The 20,000-nt window shown below is 43.4% G+C and overlaps 1 protein-coding gene across 1 annotated transcript in view; it reads left to right on the forward strand.

Moving 5' to 3' along the window:
- The first annotated feature begins 232 nt into the window (after positions 1 to 232).
- Positions 233 to 20,000, forward strand: part of LOC137886907 (prickle-like protein 2) — a 59,965-nt gene continuing 40,197 nt past the window's right edge. The window contains exon 1 of the mRNA XM_068729599.1: positions 233 to 313. The gene's annotated coding sequence lies outside the window, so the exon portion shown is untranslated. The remainder of the gene's footprint in view (positions 314 to 20,000) is intronic.

Raw genomic sequence — 20,000 nt, forward strand, 5'->3', positions numbered from 1 at the left:
AAAAATGTGAAAAATGTGATTGTAACTGTTTAACTGCATTGAGCTCAAGATTATAATGTAGCTCCTCTAATGTCTGAACTCAAGTAAAGAGGCCTTGATTGGCTCGTTTGCAATCACGTGACTATCATGACGCGCGAAATTCAGATGCAGAGCAGGAAGTGAAGAGCGCGCTAGCTAGCTAGCTGAAGCTACTTGTTTGTCCGGTACCAGGTCAACCTTTCGGAGGTCTGGAGGTGAAACAACACGGAGACGTCGTCGCAGCACGTTGCAGCTGTATGACTGGTCAATAATACCAAGTTAATACCAACGGAAGGTATGTTTAACAACGCGTAGTGCAGACGACGTGAGGCTAGCTAGCTTAAAGTTATACGTTTAGCTGTATGTCTGTCTGCGTCTGTCCATCTGTCTGTCTGTCTGTACATCCGTCTGTCTAACCGTGTCTATCTGTCTGTCCATCTATCAATAACATATATATATATATATATATATATATATATATATATATATATATATATATATATATATATATATATATCCATATATTTTTTTTTAATATTTTTTTGTTTACAATAAATAAAAATAATGAAAGTGTCAAGAGAATATAGCACATGTTCCTCATGTTCCTCATGTTATGATCTCACTACTGAAGCAGCTACAGTGACCGTTAAATAGAGCTGGAAACAGGCTAACAGCGTTTACGATGGAATAAGACAAAACAAACCTCAAACCTAAAGAAACTCGGTAGTTTGAGTTTCCTTTCACAGCAATAATATGAATGAATAATAAAAGATATTAGAGATGTAATTATGACTGGCTAAACTTCCTGACACTAGCTCAAAGCAGCGTATAATACATCATTAAAATCATAGCTAATATTTGATTAAAAAAACAAGCATTTATTTCTCATTAATTAGAATTCTGTGTTTTCATCGATTACATTTTGACTGACTTCAGGACGGTTGAATTATTACTTTCATACATTCAAAGACAACATCTGGTAGTACGTGTATAAATACATGATTCTGCAATAGAGTACTTAAACTAAAGACTTGAGACTGGAGCAGACTGGGTCAGTGAGAGACTCAAGAGTCCCGCAGGAGATCAGGACCTGCTGCTCTGCTCTGCGACACCTGAAGGTGTTTTGCTGCCCTCTTCAGGAAGCCTAAAGAAGTACACCTGTACACAAATCAGAGGAGGGATTTTCTTTGCGACCAGAAAATCATTGATTCATTTTTAACAGGTTTTCATCTTGGCTGTTCACAGACTTTCATCATGTCTCTGTTTTAGTCTGACTGTATTTTTAAATGAACTGTCATTCCCTCCATCAGTACAGAAACAAACAGTACTGTGAAGTACAAAAGTACTGCACTTCAGTACATTTTTTTAAGGACTTGTGCTTTACTTTTATCTATTTTCTGCTTCTACTTGTCTACAGTTCAGGATAAATAATGTTACTCTTGACCCATCTGACAGCTGTAGACACTGTAATTAATAAACAATCCAATTATACTCAACATTGTTTAATTGATACATTAATTTAAGTGTCACATCGTCACAGAATGAGTACTGTCACCTTTAATAATGTACGTACATTTAGCCGACAATACTATGTACTTTTACTTCAGAAAACTTTTACATTGCTGTACTGAGGATCTAAATACTACTGGGAATAAATCCTTTCTTCTCAATTATGTTTTATTGTTTGCCTTCTAAACTATAAACTTACTTCAAACCTTTGCATCTTCAAAGTAAAGCTACATGAACTATCCTGATATATGTATTTAAGTGGTTGTGTGACTCAGAGGCACACAGAATGGTGTTGGACTGGTTCTGGTTCTGCTTCTGGTTGTATTGTTGGTGAACTGGTTGATTTCATTTCACTGTTTCTCTCAGTATCAGAGTCGTGTTACGTTGATGACGACACAGCATTTCCTGATTCTGCTGCTTTATTTCTAACGACGTGTTTATCAGTGAATTGGTGGAGCTCTGATGGCGGCTGCTCTTCAATAAGAACAAGTAGAGCAGCAGCAGCAGCAGGACTTTAATCCTCACTGCTACTAAACTTCATCACGTCGTCTCCTGATGATTCACTTCAACCTGTCTCAGGACAGCTGGCGTCCGTCGGTTCTGAGGTCACCGATCTCGACTACATTCAGCCGCGGCGGTGACGTCACCGTGACCTTTCACACCGCACAGAAAGCGTGTTCCACAGCCGCGGCTCCGGCTCCTGACTTCCTGTCTTCTTGTGCACACGAGGATGACTGTGGCTTTCGGAGGACAAGCGTGTGGGCGGAGAGTGCGATGCTCTCTCACTCTGCCCACAGGAACTCTCTTGCCGAGTGACCGGTAGAGGAGAGGGAACGCTGTGACCACGACGGCGCCACCTTCCACACCACCAGCTCCCACGTGTTTCACACCGACGGTTACACATCACCGGACCCAGAGCGGCAGAAATAACATCGGCCGGTGTCCAGGATGTCGAGAGCTTCAGCGTCCACGCGGTGAAGCTCTGTCCGAGCTCAACGTGATCTTTGATTTGTATTTCTTTACTGATCAATATGTTGATCAGCTGTGGATTAGTCATCAAGACCCACACTCCAGGGTCTCCTTAACAGATACTGAACTGTGATGTATGATATACAAGACGTCTGAACATCTCAGACAAGATGATCGATCGAGGAATACTGTCAATAATGAGAATACAGTGATAATCTGATAACAGTCTATATATATATATATATATATATATATATATATATATATATATATATATATATATATATATATATATATATATATATATATATATATAAAAACCATCTCAACGACCATTACAGTTCAAAGATGTTATATATAATATAATATAAACTATTCTATTTTCTGACATGAAGCAAAGAAAACCAGCAAATCCTCACAAAATAAATCTTAATTTAATAAACTACAGCCAGCATCTGTGACAGTTGTGCTGAATAAATGACATTTTATCAGTACTGACGACACAGAAGACTAAATAATATCAGAAACATTAAAGGTGAGCTGCAAACCAAACCCTTCATACTGCTGCTCTCAACCATCATTTACAGAGGATGACGTAGAAGCTCTGTTGAGGTTTGTTAAGGTGTGTGTGTGGGGGGGGGGGGGCTATTTATGTCTGAGTAGAGTATGTTGAGGGGGATGAGTAGAAGGACTGTGATTCATAACAGAGTAGATGTCTGATGATTCTTATGGACTTTAACATGCATACTGGTGTGTGTTGTTGTTGTGTACTTGTTGTGTGTTGTGTTGTGTGCCAAAGCCAAATCTCCATTTCATGTAAATCTAACGCACAATAAAGTAGCCTGAGTCCCGGTAGGTTCAGGTTAACAGTGTGTTTGTTGAAGGTCGTTGGTGTGTGTTCGGCCGTGGATGTGGTAGATTATTATTATTATTATTATTGTTATTATTATTGTTGTTATTGTATACATGTTGCTGACCTACTAAGACGACAGTGAACCAATCGAAGCGTCACGTAAACAGGCGGTCCACCGGACGCTGCTGGAGCTCACGTGCTTCCTGGGCGTTGGCCAGCAGAGGGAGCTGTTCAGCTTCACTGTTGGTTTTCTGCTCCACTGGAGAGATATTTGTCGTCTTGTTGCTGAATTAGCAGCACCGTTTGCAGGCCGGGCGGCTTTTGAAGCTGCAATATTCACACTGTTGGTGACAGTAGTGCTTCTCTGGAATGTCTTTTAGACCATCGCTGCTGTGTGTGTGTGTGTGTGTGTGTGTGTGTGTGTGTGTGTGTGTGTGTGTGTGTGTGTGTGTGTGTGTGTGTGTGTGTGTGTGTGTGTGTGTGTGTGTCAGCGCTCTCAGCAGGAAGTACTGTACGCAGATGGAGACCCTCCCCTTCTGTCAAAGGATGCTGTTTGTCAGGAACAGCATCCGGGGCCCGTTCAGCCTCCTCTGAAGATCAGAGAGGAGGAGGTCAGACGTTTAGTTCTGTTCGATGGAGACCAGCAGGACATCGGATCACGCTGAATCAAGGAGTCCACTCTCACCTGGAATCATCAGGTTTCTGATTGGAAGCGTGTTTGTATTGGTGCATGGCTAATAATCCCTGGTGTGCAATCAAACCTGCAGCAGCGGAAACCTTCATGTAATAGACCTCTAATAGACCTCTTCAGAGAGAGTGGAAGTGTATTCTTATATACTCTTAAAAATGTGTGTGGTGAGAGAACGAAAGAGAGAGAGCTCCTCGGCAAGCTGATGAGGATCTTATAGTATCTACAGAGAGCAGCAAGTCGCTCTCCCTTCTTCCCTTCTCTGATTCTCCTCCTTGATTCTCCTTTCTCTCTCACACACACACACACACACACACACACACACACACACACACACACACACACTGTGGTGACGCTGACTCCTCCTTACCACCCATTGTTCATGTTTGACAACTGCAAAGAAATTAGCCGTCTTTGCCGTGATTCATCATCTTTGAATCGACTGGTTGCTAAGGCGATGAATCCACAGTGTGTGGAGTGTGTGGAGAGAGCGGTGTCCTCCCTTTGAGACACACACACACACACACACACACACACACACACACACACACACACACACACACACACACACACACACACACACACACTGTAGTGTGGACTAGACCATCAGGCTGAGCTGGTTTTTTACCTCTCCTGGTTTGAGGGTTTACAGAAAAAAGCTCCAGATGCCACACACACACACACACACACACACACACACACACACACACACACACACACACACACACACACACACACACACACACACACACACCACCTACGCTCTCATCTGCACACGATCGCACAACAAGCGCTTCAAAGCCACACATATTCATCAGCCCTCTCTAAACTCCTTTTTATCATATCTCTATATTCATATGCTAAGCAGCCACACAGGTTTTGGGGGGTTGTAAACTAGAGCGTGGCAGAGAGTCGGGTGAACACCCGGGTCAGGCTTCATATGCAGCGTGTCGGCTTTTGTCTGTTGTGGAGAAGATGAAAACGTCTTTCTGCTTCTCTGTTAAAGGACCGCTGTCCATGTTCAACCTGAGTCTTTGTCACGTGACGTTCACATGAAGCAGGGAGCAGAGACTTCAATCCACTGTTCCTGAATCCTTCAGTCATGCCAGACTAGTCAGCCAGGCTCAGCTAACGTAAGTCCACCCGCCCAAAACCTGAGACTACTTTGGCATCCAGACTCAGATATCCAGGTCTAAATCTAAACATGTGACACGTCCAACTCACTGGTCTGTTACTGCCAAACACAGATATTGATATGAACACGTGAACACGGCTCCATCTAGCAGCTCAGATGATGAGAATCAGTCAGTCGTCTACTCTGATCAGTGGTTGTTTCAGTAGTGACCTCTCTGCTGACCTGAGGACTTGTTTGTTTCTGAACACTGAACCTTCTTCAATCCTGACAGCATCGCTGCTCTTTAAGCGTCTTCCAACCATTTTAATCATCTTTTGTTCTATAATTAGAGTCTTAATATCACAACAGATGCATCGACCACCGGTCTCTCGCAGCTTCCAAAAGCAGGATGTGTTTGTGTTTAACTCCTTGTGTGCCTTGCCTGCGTAGATGTTTCTTCCTGGTCTAAAGTTGAGAGAGGTTCACCTTCAGACGCTCGTCTGACCTCCAGGCTCCTTCCTTCAGCACCAGGGCGGACAGCGACCGTACTTTCTTGTCGTTTATCGTTTAATCATTCGTCGTCGAGAGGAGCTCGGCTCGAAGCGCGGCGACGCCGGTTTGCGTTTCATTTCTAGACATCAAAGGTCAAAAGGAAATGGCGGCTTTGTAAAGCGAGGGGCGTGAATAACGTTTAAACGGCCGCAGTGTTTTGAAGCCGGCGCTGACATTGATATTCATCATGTGTGTTTGTGTCCAGCGTGGACGGAGCAGCGGTCCTCCGTCTCCTCTCTTCTGGTCTGAGATCGCTGCAAAACTAAACTCTTATTCACACGCGACTGTCGGAGCTGCTTCGGTTTTGGTGAACCGGCATGTGTGCTTCGTGTTGTTCATGATGTGGAGTGAATACAGCGGAAAGTGGAGCAAAGACGAAAACTCTGACCGGGGATGAGCGTCGGTGGAGCTGCCGCCCCAAATTTGTCAAGTGTGTCTCCAAATTAGAGGAAGTGAAGGGGAAGATGAGAGCTTCAAACGTGTCAGGGAAATTAAAACAATTTCCAATTAAGGCTTTCGTTTCCTTAATGAGAGGGAGGGACGAGCGCAGACTGGGAGACGGATCGGGCTCCCGAGGGCGTGACGGGGAAAAGGCTACAAAGGCTTTTCACCCCATCTGCTCGGCAACCTGATTCAACTCCACTGGAGGAGACGTGTCATCACGTGTGTGTGTGTGTGTGTGTGTGTGTGTGTGTGTGTGTGTGTGTGTGTGTGTGTGTGTGTGTGTGTGTGTGTGTGTGTGTGTGTGTGTGTGTGTGTGTGTGTGTGTGTGTGTGTGTGTGTGTGTGTGTGTGTGAGAGAGAGAGAATGAAGTGTTTCTGTTCTAAATATCGGGGGGGACGGAACCCTCTCTCACATCAAGAGGGTTTTGTGTTTCCTGATTATGAAACACTGAAGTCTTGATTTATTATAAATTAAACTAGGCTGGCAGCCGCAACATTAAAGAAGTTTATTGCATCAATGATTATAATCCAATAATATAATGGATATTATTTTGAAATGGGCCATTCAGTATAACGAGTACTTTTACTTTAATTATATCGACGGTGATACTTTAGTACTTTTACTTGAGTACTATTTTGAATGCAGGACTTGTACTTGGCACAGAGTATTTTACAGTGTTTACGTAGAGTAGAGATCTGAGTACTTCTTCCACCGCTGTATATCACACACACACACACACACACACACACACACACACACACACACACACACACTCACATTAATCATACATTCACTGGCATCTCTCGCCTGGTGCATTATGTATCTCGTATCTCATATCTGCTGAGTTCTCTGCAGATTCTGCTGCTTGAATGCTGAGAGCATCCCCCCCCCCCCCATCAGATACAAATATAAACCCATTTGTAGCTATAAATGTTCCCGTCTCCTTTTGACGCAAGTGTTTCTGAATTATTAATTCTGCATGTTGACAGCGGACACAAACACATATAAGATTCAAACATCAACGATGTGAGAGAGCTGACGTTCAGTTAACCAATCGGTGAGCCGTTTGCACTGATCTCAGAACAGAAGCCGAGGCGCTAATCCTGCATTAAGCACAAGTCAGATTAACGATTCCAACCGTTGTTCACGGACAATGAAGGAGGAGACGCACACGGCACCGTGTGCTGAACGGTCGTCTCTGCCGGGACGGACGGATGGATGGATGGACGGACGGATGGATGGATGGATGGAGCTGTGATTCACTCTTTACAGGAGGCTGTTTACGTACGGAGGCTGAGCAGAACAATGATCATTGTTGTGTTTGTGAGCGCTGAAGGACTCCCATCTTGTGATGCTTCCTCATGAGTATGAACCGCCGTTAAAAAGATGTCCGCCTGCTGTTTTAGACACAGCGCACATGTAAACACACACATTCGTTCTCCCGCTTAATGACACGGCCCATATGTGATCATTCTTAGGATTACGTCGTTCAGTAATCCTGCACGGCTTGGAATAGAACCGAATAACCCAAATGCTAACGTGATCATGTCTGCCTGTTTGTACTGCCTGCACAGCGTTGTTACGTACTGCTGTACCTTCACCTTTTGTGATTCTGCTGCTGCACAGTTCAACCTCTGCATTCTCAAATCGTTCTGTTGCTTGTTTGCCGGTACAACTCCGCCCCCAAAGCTCTGAGCACCGTCCAGGAGGCGGAGCTCCTCACCGTCTGCTGAGATGACAGTGTGCTGATGTCTGCTGAGCTCAGGGCCTCACCGAGCACCAGTCTGCCCAGTTTAATATTCCACACACACACACACACACACACACACACACACACGTGCCTTGCTCTGGCTTTCGGTGGGCCTGAAGCGACTAACACCGGGGTTTAGGCTCCGTGTTCAACGAGCTAAAGTCTTACTGTTTGTTGTGTTGCACCAAATATGAAAGAGCGACGGAGCGGACGTGTTTGGCAGGAGAACGCAGCGACGGCGCCGTGATAAATCACGAGACTTAAGAACTCAAACACAGCACGGCAATCAATGTGTTCTTTCATCTATTCTAGTGCAGCAACACGTCTCATAGTCATTATGAAAGACTGAACGCTGGACTGATTCTGTTTCTTGATTTTCAACAGATTGTTCTTTCGTCATGTTTATGTTGTGCACATAGACACCAAAGCAAAGTCCTCGTACGTGAAAACCTGCTTGGCAATAAACCGGATTCCAGTTCTGGAAAGAGGACCAAGAGGTTGGTCTTGATGTCTGTTCTGGCTCACATGCAAACGTCTTCAACAGTAACCGTCGTACATCTGACGTAACCTCGACAGACCAACTCTCTGTGCTGAATATTCATGGGTCTCTGCAGCGAGCGTGGAATGATTTATCTCCTCTAAAGTCAGTCCCTGTGGTGACACTACAGTCCTTTGATGTAAACTAGCCAAAAATGAACCATTTACTACATTTAATACTACGCAGTACATTTAGCTACGTCAACATGTGTACAATATTCAATCACCATCAGTAACGTTCATTGATCTGCATCTCTGCCCTTGATGGAAGCAGAGGTTTTAAAAAGAGAGACATTCATTTACTTCAGGTTATGAAGTGTTGCAGCACAGATGCAACAAATACACAACACTGCATCAGTATCCCAGTGTTCAGGTCAGTTCAAATGCATGATTCAATGACTAAATAAATACATATAGCTCCTCATCAGTGAGGTCATTACACCTGAGTTTAAACAGTATCTCTGAAGGTTTCATCCCATAAACACCCTGAAACAATAAGACTAGTAAAACACTCAGAGACCTCCTCTTCCTCCTCTTCCTCCCTTGTTAACAACGATGCAGTAAAAAAATAAACAACAATCCGATTTCTTGAGTTCGGCTGCATCGGTAATAATCAGGCGTCAACCTCCGGTTCTGACGAGTGAAGCCAATGCAGAAGTTCCTTAAAGCTGCATTCTCTCTAGTGTCCAGCAGGGGGCGACTCCTCTGGTTGTATAGAAGTCTAGTCTAAAATGACTCTACTTCTCTCTTGATTTATTCCCTCAGTAAACATTGTAAACATGAGTTTATGGTCTCAATCTCTAGTTTACAGTCTTCTTCAATACAGCATGATGTTCATTTAGTACATTATGCTCCATTTAGAGTCAAACACACCATAAAGAGGTGATGCTTTAGGGGCGGGGCTACTGTGATTGACAGGTCTCTGTCACTACCAGAGACTATATGGCGTCTCTACGTCACTCCTCCTCAGACCAAATACGGTCACTTCCGTTCACTGGTTGCAAAAAGCCAAAATGGCGTCAGCTGCATGATTTCCTTTTGCAAAACTCTGCTTCTGTAATTCTTTTCTTCTGGTCACTCTCACTATGACTCCATGAATGCACCTTTCACTCTCTTGTTCTGCAGGTCTCCAGCTTCCAAACTCAAATCTTCCTCTTCCGTTTCCTCTCCACTACTCTCTCCTAACCCACCTCCCTTCAGGCGCTTAACGTTGGACGTGGCCTCCTTGATCTTTCAGCCGTCTCTTCACTCCTGCTGGATGACTTTGACCCCCAAGCGATGCTCAAAGTTCACGAGGGCTCATATAGTTTTACGACCATATGTTTAAGAGGCTGTGGGGTTAATCGGCTCTCCATCCGTCCCAAAAGAGGAAGCTAAATAGAGCGGGTTATGACAGTCGGCTATCGCATGACGGTGTTGGGGTGACCTGCTCCTCCTGCTCCTCCTGCTCGATGAGGTAACATCTGAAGCCGGTAATCTGTGACAGTGATGGCGGAGCGCCTGAGACAGAAATAGATATGCAAATGGGGAGAGTTTCATAACTCCTCGTATAGAAATGGGTTTCTCGATCTGTTTACCTTGTCTTCCACGTCCTTTCATGCGGCGCAGTTTCATCAATTCGCTTCATTAGAATTCCGGCTGAACTTGTGTTTCAGGCGGTTCTACGTGGAACGCCTCAGCGGCCCTTTTTTTTTTTAGTGTTGCTTCTCTTTTACTCGCCATCACGCCGCCGTGGGGGTTTGGAGGGGTTTGTTCTCTGAATACATGCTGCATATGAGATCCAATTAGAGGTGATTTACTGCCCTCACAGAACAGGCAAATGGATGATAAAATAAGCAATCTGATCCCCCAGATGTGACATTCTCTTTTACTGTGTTTTGCAGCACAGAGGATTGTTGTTTTGCAGTGTTATGGAGCTCATTTTCTTGCATTTCCAGTTAAAGTGGAGGCTCGGTTGGATGTTCTGCTGCTCTGGTGTGTTTCCTGTTCATGTTCACAGATGGGTGGATTAGAGGGCACCCTGTTCCCACGTGGCTCCCGTCTCGTCCGTTCAACGCGTTGTCATTAAGTGTCTTATCCAATTACTTCCACGCAAAGTGGATTTGGCAGATCCGGAAGGCCGGCCCTCCGGGCTCCACACTGTTGATGTAAAGCCTCGGTGCGAAACGCAGAAGGGGTTTAAGTGTGTCTAAGTGGAGAGCAGGGCCGGCTCCACGATGTGAACGTCTCTCCTGTAGCTGAGCCTGCTGTAGAAATGAGCTAGAATCTGAACTGTGAGTCGCTTTGGATAGAAGCTAAATGACTGTGAAGTGAAGTACAGACTTCATGTCATGTGTGGTTGAAGAACACAAGATATCTATTCATTTCTGTTAATGTGCTTTGAAAGGTTTTCAACTGAAGTCACTGGAGGTCAAGAGTCAGATCAAGAGCTGCAGTTAGACTCAGTTAGACTCTGTTAGACTCAGACTCAGTTAGACTGTCAGACTCAGACTCAGTTAGACTCAGACTCAGTTAGACTCAGTCTCAGTTAGACTCTGTTAGACTCTGTCAGACTCAGACTCAGTTAGACTCAGACTCAGTTAGACTCAGTCTCTGTTAGACTCTGTTAGACTCAGTTAGAGTCAGACTCAGTTAGACTCTGTCAGACTCAGACTCAGTTAGACTCAGACTCAGTTAGACTCTGTCAGACTCAGTTAGACTCTGTCAGACTCAGTTAGACTCAGACTCAGTTAGACTCAGTCTCTGTTAGACTCTGTTAGACTCAGTTAGAGTCAGACTCAGTTAGACTCTGTCAGACTCAGACTCAGTTAGACTCAGACTCAGTTAGACTCTGTCAGACTCAGTTAGACTCTGTTAGACTCAGTTAGACTCTGACTCAGACTCAGTTAGACTCAGTCTAACAGGAGGAAACGAGGACGGCGTCTCAAAGAAGAACTCAAACTCATGGAGACCTTCCGTCTCATTTCTGCGCTCTTCCTTTGATTCTTCCTTGAATGAGAGATGTCAACATAAAGGCTTCTTCCTCTCACAGAAAGCTCAGATGAACTCAGCTCGGTGTAGAGTGTGTGTGTGTGTGTGTGTGTTGTGTGTACTACACTCTCTGTGTTTCTACTGAGAGACTTGCGTGTGGATGTGCACACGCGTGTGTTGTGACCGTCTTGTTTCCCTTTCAGAGGCGTAATAAATGCAGCTCAGTACTCGGGAGTCGTTAATGAAAGATAACGTGAAGATGTCTGCTGGTAGACGTCTTCTTATCTCCATTATAACGCCGCGTCCCTCTGGAGGAGGCTTCAGAGGGAACATGTGGAGGAGATGGACGTGAATAGATTCAAAATGTCTGAAAGACGAGGAAGCTGACGGATGTCTTTTTCTATTTCTTTGCCCGTATGCACGATAAGAAGTTGTGTCGATGTTCTGTGCGTCCTGAGATTTAGCACAAACAGACTAATACTTCTCCTCTTTGAGTAGTACGTTGTGATCCAGATGCTTTTTCTGGCCCGTGACGGTGGATTATCTCCCTGCGTGACTCTCCTCCTGTACTGTGTTGTGGATGTGCACTTGTGCGTTGAGCCACCAGGGAATCGATGGCTCGTCTCCCGAAAGAGCTCCAGAGTGAGTTATGACCGAGCGTCGACCCCTCGGCGTCTCCGTCCAGACCGAGGTTCTTAATGGCCTCAGATCGAAGCAGAAAAGAGGGAAACGGCTCATTTTCTCTTGCGTAGTCTGGAGTTAAGTACAGAGGAATTATAAAACGCTTCGTCTGAATTCTTCAAAACCTCCGAACACCAAACGGCAGCGTAAAGACTTTACAGTGTGAAGAGTCAGATCCCTGCAGTCTGAGTGGAATTCCAGATCAATTAACTGCATCGCATCGCATCGCAGCGGCTCTCATCTAATAAATACGTTTAGTTAGCTTAATATTTAATAGACCGGAGCAAATGATCTCCTTCAGCGGAGTCTCGTCTACTATCAAAGCTCATAAAAGCGTTTAGTTTCAGCGTCATTAGGGTTCAGTGAAGAGGCTGATGTTTCCAGGGACAGGAACACGGACCTCTGTCAGCTAAACGCCGGCGTGGTAATTGGAAAGGGGACACTGGGACATCGTCTCTCCATCGCAGTCCTGTATGGCTTGTAAATATTCACACTTCGGTTGCGCTACCTGGAAATGTTTTGCTCAGGTGAAGAAGGTCATCTATAAAAAAACTGAGCACAACGAGCGTCTCTTCTGCAGCGAAATGTGTTTTCACCCGGAGGAAATCAGTGTTTCCACGTCCGTCTTTGTGTGCGTTGGTATTTCTGTGAAGCTCCACCTTTTTGAACAGGAGTGTGAATTGTATCTGGATAGAGGATGTTTCACAGAAGGTGTTTCTGTCAGTGATTTTGAGCAGCGTGGAGAATAACAGCTGCATGACAGCGGCTCTCTGGACTTCCTGTTTGTGTTCTGGATGAGAAAGTGATGTCAGAGCCAGTGATGTGTTAGAGAACCACAACAACGGTTCTCCCTTCAGAAGGATCCTCATGGGCTTCTCAAAAAGAGAAGGTTGTGAAATGATTCCCCGTCATCCAGCCGTTTATCTTCCAATGATTGTTTACGTTACATTTAGTTTTGGTCAGTCCAGCTCCGCTACCGAGGGACAGATAGAACCGCGTGTTAGAACCGCACTTCACTTGACTAACAGTGTGACCTGAAACAAAACCATCTGAGGAACCGTCATTGGAAACTGTTTGGAAAAGGGGCGGGTGCTTTCAAAAGAATACGTGGCAGGTGATTGGATGAGCCATCTGTCAATCAAACTCTAACCAAAGCCAGAACACATCTTTTCCATCGAGAAATGTCTTCAGTGTCGTTCTTTGCTCTTCTTTAAATAAAGTTCTGATATAATTGATGGTAGTGCAGCATCTACGCTGACGTCGTCGTTTACGAGGAAGCTCCGCCCCTAAAGCGTCCCCTGCTTTATGGTCTGTTTGACTCTAAATGGAGCATAATGTACTAAATGAACATCATGCTGTATTGAAGAAGACTTTAAACTAGAGATTGAGACCATGAACTCATTACATGACTTCATTCCTGACACCGTGTGAATCCAGTGCTTCACTTTAGTTAAAGTGACGTTACCTGAGCTGCTTGTTGACACGTGTCCGTCCCCTGCTTGTGTTAAAGACTCTGTTTGGACAAGGTGTCGGGTCCCCTTGCCGCAGTGATGGTGAAGGATTAGAGTTTTGTTTTTCAGGTTAGGGTGATCAAATCAAAAGGGCAAGACGGATGTTGGGGACTCTAATAGAGGCATCCGTGTCATCCTCATTATCTCCCTTCTCCATTGACCTCATCACCTCCCTAACACCGCTCACTGGGTCATTAGTCCGTTAACGTGTGAAGAGCATTCCCACTGCGGAGCTGAATCACACCTGCAGATAACAAAAGAACTGATTATGATCATGCATCAGTGTCTGCAGGCACAGTCATCCATGTGTCTTAACACACTGAACACACACACACACACACACACACACACACACACACACACACACACACACACGTACAGTTACACCTCTTTTAAAGGAAGGCCTTTAGGGTTGAGGCCTCAAAGCTCCGTCATCCCCTGACACCAAACCCCCTCCATGTGTCCCACTCACAGTCCTCCAGAGCAAACACATGCTGCAGTAACTGGAACGCGATGAGCCGTGACACAGCCCCCCCCCCCCCCCCCCCCCCCCCCACACACACACACACACACACACACACACACACACACACACACACACACACACACACACACACACACACACACACACACACACACACACACACACACACACACACACCACCACGGCTCAGAGCGTTTAACATCAGCGTGCCGGTATCAGATGTGGAAGGTCCTCGAGGGGAGCGGAGCTGTGGATGAAAACATGAGAGAGAGAGAGAGAGAGAGAGAGAGAGAGAGAGAGAGAGAGAGAGAGAGAGAGAGAGAGAGAGAGAGAGAGAGAGAGAGAAGTCTCTAACGTGGCACCTCGACAAACAGACGCCGGTCACAGAGATCCCTTGGGGATCAGATTTCACCTTTTTTATTGTCTCGTCTTTTGCCTGACGGTCCTTTACCTCCAGGTTCACTGACGGACCTGTACCTCCAGGTTCACTGACGGACCTGTACCTCCAGGTTCACTGACGGACCTGTACCTCCAGGTTCACTGACGGACCTTTACCTCCAGGTTCACTGACGGACCTTTACCTCCAGGTTCACTGACGGTCCTTTACCTCCAGGTTCACTGACGGACCTTTACCTCCAGGTTCACTGACGGTCCTTTACCTCCAGGTTCACTGACGGACCTTTACCTCCAGGTTCACTGACGGTCCTTTACCTCCAGGTTCACTGACGGACCTGTACCTCCAGGTTCACTGACGGACCTGTACCTCCAGGTTCACTGACGGACCTTTACCTCCAGGTTCACTGACGGACCTGTACCTCCAGGTTCACTGACGGACCTGTACCTCCAGGTTCACTGACGGACCTGTACCTCCAGGTTCACTGACGGTCCTTTACCTCCAGGTTCACTGACGGACCTGTACCTCCAGGTTCACTGACGGACCTGTACCTCCAGGTTCACTGACGGTCCTTTACCTCCAGGTTCACTGACGGTCCTTTACCTCCAGGTTCACTGACGGTCCTTTACCTCCAGGTTCACTGACGGACCTGTACCTCCAGGTTCACTGACGGACCTGTACCTCCAGGTTCACTGACGGTCCTTTACCTCCAGGTTCACTGACGGTCCTTTACCTCCAGGTTCACTGACGGACCTGTACCTCCAGGTTCACTGACGGACCTGTACCTCCAGGTTCACTGACGGTCCTTTACCTCCAGGTTCACTGACGGTCCTTTACCTCCAGGTTCACTGACGGACCTGTACCTCCAGGTTCACTGACGGTCCTTTACCTCCAGGTTCACTGACGGACCTGTACCTCCAGGTTCACTGACGGTCCTGTACCTCCAGGTTCACTGACGGTCCTTTACCTCCAGGTTCACTGACGGTCCTTTACCTCCAGGTTCACTGACGGTCCTTTACCTCCAGGTTCACTGACGGACCTGTACCTCCAGGTTCACTGACGGACCTGTACCTCCAGGTTCACTGACGGTCCTTTACCTCCAGGTTCACTGACGGTCCTGTACCTCCAGGTTCACTGTCGGTCCTGTACCTCCAGGTTCACTGACGGTGTTTATGAAGCTATTACCTAAATGATGTGTACAGTGAGGAAACACAACGCTGGTGTTAATATTGATTTTTCTTACATTTCAAATTTACAAAAGTCGTCATTTCATGGTTGAAAATGTCTAAAAACAGCATGCACCGTTTAAAATCTAATCTTGCATGGCCAATTCTGGGATGGAGTCGACCGTTTGGGACTAATCACCGTCATGAAGTAAAACAATGTCAACGCCCCCCCCCCCCCCCCCTTGTTTCCTGTAACGACCACGCAGCTTTACAATCGCAGCTCAAGCCTGCTCTGGAAAATGAAGCTCATTACAAAATCTGGTGAATTTGTGTTGGTGACTGTATCGGTACTGGTGACAGCGCGCTACCATGTACAGGCTGCAGCCGATAGCTTCCATGCATTTAGCAACGTCTTTGTCTTAATCTGATGTCTTTGATGGTATGTGACAGAGCACCACATCAGAGAGGGAAGCCTGGGGATTGGATATCCATGATGCTGCCGTATCTGTTAACATTCGTTTTATTACAAATTTCAGAACTGCACCACAGGAATGCGCTGCTGCTGCTGTCCTGTTTGTCTTGTGTCGCATACATGAGCTACGGCTGCATTTGGTTGTGTGACGCAGAATAAATGACCCTTGAACCCTGAAATAAACCCTGAAGTCATTTTAACGTTGTCTTACTTCAAATGACAAATGAGTAGCCAAGCCAACTGATAGATTGTGCTATTGTTGGTGTACAATGGCCAATAATGAATGTCATGATTGTGAGTCATGTTTCCTGCAGCAGCCTGTGATCAGTGGGAGAATATCAAATGCAGCTTCCTTTGTGTGAAGTCTCTTGATGACGTTTACTTTCCGTCGTGGAGATTCTCTAGTCTCAGATATGTAGCATGAGGTCGTTGTTCCTCTCGAGTTGGATGCAGCTGCTTTTACGAGGTCCGGTACTGTGAACACGTGTTCATCATTCTGACCCAGGTCCATGTGCATCTCCAACATACGAGGCGCTGTGAGACGTTCTTTCTTCCACTGTCTTTAACGATCATCCCGCTGTATGTTTGTATAATCACTTCATGTGGACTTCACTTTAATAAAGAAGGTCATCTCATCCTCGATGTCTGTTCTTCTGTCTTTAAGAGTATTTACTCTGCATAGCTGAACCTCACATTCATTAATGTTGCTCCATCCAGAACCTTCTGAGGAGAGTAACAGTCGAGTGCAGCTCAGCCGTATAATTGTCAGGATATTCTGTTATTCGCATCTGATGGCAAAGTCTATTTCCAGCCTGCAACAGAAATGTGTGGAGAGGAAATGACTTTAACAGCGGCGCTGCAGCCTTCCTTTGAGTCACACGTCTCCTCTCCTCACATGTCTCTCCTTTCAATCAGCTATTGATTCCTCACCCTCCCTGTCTCTCCTCTTCCCTCATCTCTATTTCCTCCCTGTCTCTCCTTTTCCCTCGTCTCTATTTCCTCACCCTCCCTGTCTCTCCTCTTCCCTTGTCTCTATTTCCTCACCCTCACTGTCTCTCCTCTTCCCTTGTCTCTATTTCCTCACCCTCACGTCTCTATTTCCTCACTGTCTCCTCTTCCCTCGTCTCTATTTCCTCACCCTCACCGTCTCTCCTCTTCCGTCGTCTCTATTTCCTCACCCTCACTGTCCCTCCTCTTCCCCAGTCTCTATTTCCTCACCCTCCCCGTCTCTTGGCTCACATCATTTGTCTCCGTTGACCCGGAGAGGACGGAGCTTCATCTGGACGTGTGACCCTGACGGTGGGGCGTCACAGTTCGGGGTCTACTCTCAGTTAACCGATGTCTGCTGAGCGTTCTGGGGTTACTCATAATTGCGTAACGTGTCTCCACACTTCAGATCAGATCACGTCTCCGACTCCGGGATCAAATTAACTCTGGTCTCCGCCGTAGCTGCGGTTCACGATTGATTTCCGGTGTGACTCTTGAAACAGAATCAATGTATTCAGCGAGGATGACGATGAAGATGATTCACCGTGTTTGAAGATTTCAAATCAAACACCATCAGTGTTTCTTTCTACTTTATTAATGGCTGATAGCGTGTTTGTACGTTTAAATACAAACCGATTTAAAGTCACAGCGTTTAGGTTAGAGAGGTTATGTAGATATCTGTACATCTATATATCTTTATATCTATACATCTTTACATCTATACTTCTATACATCTATATATCTACACATCTATATATCTTTACATTTATATATCTATACATCTTTATATCTATACATCTATATATCTTTACATCTATATAGCTTTATATCTATACATCTTTACATCTATATATCTATACATCTATATATCTTTATATCTATACATCTTTACATCTATACATCTATATATCTATACATCTATATATTTATACTTCTTTATATCTATACATCTTTATATCTATACATCTATACATCTTTACATCTATATATCTACACATCTATATATCTTTACATCTATATATCTACACATCTATATATCTTTACATCTATATATCTATACATCTATATATTTATACTTCTATATATCTTTATATCTATATATCTATACATCTATATATCTACACATCTATATATCTTTACATCTATACTTCTATATATCTATACATCTATATATCTATACATCTATACTTCTATATATCTATACATTTATATATATACACATCTATACATCTATACTTCTATATATCTATACATCTATATATCTACACATCTATATATCTATACATCTATATATTTATACTTCTATATATCTATACATCTATCTATCTACACATCTATATATTTATACATCTATATATTTATACTTCTATATATCTATACATCTATATATTTATACTTCTATATATCTAAACATCTATATATTTATACTTCTATATATCTATACATCTATATATCTATATATTTATACTTCTATATATCTATACATCTATATATCTTTATATCTATACATCTATATATCTATACATCTATATCTTTATACTTCTATATATCTTTATATCTATACATCTATATATCTATACATCTATATATCTATACATCTATATATTTATACTTCTATATATCTTTATATCTATACATCTATATATATATATATATCTTTATATCTATACATCTATATATCTATACATCTATATATATACATCTTTATATCTATATATTTATACTTCTATACATCTATATATCTATACATCTATATATCTATACATCTATATATCTACACATCTATATATCTATACATCTATATATTTATACTTCTATATATCTATACATCTATATATCTACACATCTATATATCTATACATCTATATATTTATACATCTATATATTTATACTTCTATATATCTATATATCTACACATCTATATATCTATACATCTATATATTTATACTTCTATATATCTATACATCTATATATTTATACTTCTATATATCTATACATCTATATATCTATACATCTATATATTTATACTTCTATATATCTATTCATCTATATCTATATATCTATATATTTATACTTCTATATATCTTTATATCTATACATCTATATATTTATACTTCTATATATATATATACATCTATATATTTATACTTCTATACATCTATATATTTATACATCTATATATCTATACTTCTATATATCTATACATCTATACATTTATATATCTACACATCTATATATCTATACATCTATACTTCTATATATTTATACTTCTATACATCTATATATCTATACTTCTATACATCTATATATCTATATATCTACACATCTATACATCTATACTTCTATATATCTACATCTTTACATCTATATATTTATACTTCTATACATCTATATATCTATACATCTATATATCTACACACGATAAGCTTCTATAATATAGAGTCTCTATCAAGAGACTGTAAATCTTTATTTTATGTTCGCTGCTCGTTGTTTACGGTGTGATGAAGCAGCTAGTTTACCAGCTCATTTAAACCAACATGACCACATCCACCAGGTAACCAGCTTGTATCTCAGCCACTTCGTTTCGCCTCTCTTGCTCTCCACAGACCGTTTACCTGCGTTCAACCAGAGCCTGCTGGATACAGCTCGGACTACGAACTTAAACCAGAACGCTTCAGATACCCAAATCCTGTCCCGCTGCTGATTCTGATTAAGAAAAAACTGTCAACAGTCGTGTTGCATTGTGGGAAATGTAGCCATCAAGTGGAAAGATGAATTCTCTGGTTCTGCTCCATTATTTTATAGGAGAGCAACGTTAAATCGGTGGAGAACCCTTTTAAGTTCTGCATTTAGTCAGAGCGTCTCCAAGAACTGAAGGTAACACGAGGAGAGTAACTGAAA

The sequence above is a fragment of the Cebidichthys violaceus genome, unplaced genomic scaffold (genome assembly GCF_023349555.1).
Source record: "Cebidichthys violaceus isolate CVI_PGR_0920_01 unplaced genomic scaffold, fCebVio1.0.p SCAF_47, whole genome shotgun sequence".
Classification (NCBI taxonomy): domain Eukaryota; kingdom Metazoa; phylum Chordata; class Actinopteri; order Perciformes; family Stichaeidae; genus Cebidichthys; species Cebidichthys violaceus.